This window comes from Propithecus coquereli, unplaced genomic scaffold, assembly GCF_000956105.1.
Source record: "Propithecus coquereli isolate 6110/MARCELLA unplaced genomic scaffold, Pcoq_1.0 Scaffold284, whole genome shotgun sequence".
Classification (NCBI taxonomy): domain Eukaryota; kingdom Metazoa; phylum Chordata; class Mammalia; order Primates; family Indriidae; genus Propithecus; species Propithecus coquereli.
The window spans coordinates 200,069-200,609 of NW_012148441.1; positions in this window are offsets into that span (position 1 = coordinate 200,069).

Consider the following 541-nt stretch of genomic DNA (forward strand, 5'->3'; position numbering starts at 1 on the left):
GCATGTACCAGGCAAATATTAGGGAGTAAACCAATCCCATAGAGGAGTTTTTAACCAATCTCTGATGGAATTTATCCTTTGTTTATGATAAATTTAAGGCATTAGCCAGATTTCCTCCTAAAGCTACCGAGAAAAATTACTATTCAGTTGCTCACATTGAGACCTATTATATATCTGTAGTGATTAAAAATAAAAAAAATTACAAACCCAATATATCTAGAATAGAATAATTTGAATCTTTCTAGCATAAAGATAAGATAAATATTTAAGGTGATGGCTATCCCAATTACATTGATTTTAACAAATTACATGAATGTGTTAAGGTGGCACATGTGCCCCCAAAATATGAACATCTATTATGTATCAAAAATTTAAATATGAAAGAACTACAAAAAAATTAAAACCAACAAAATGAAAAATAACCATGGGACAGCTCAGTGGGTATGTATTGCTTTGCATTCCATGCTACTGTGAACAGTTTTTGAGCCTCTTTCTTGAATAGTATTTAAGGGATTGCTTCAACATACCTGCATACCAGGTG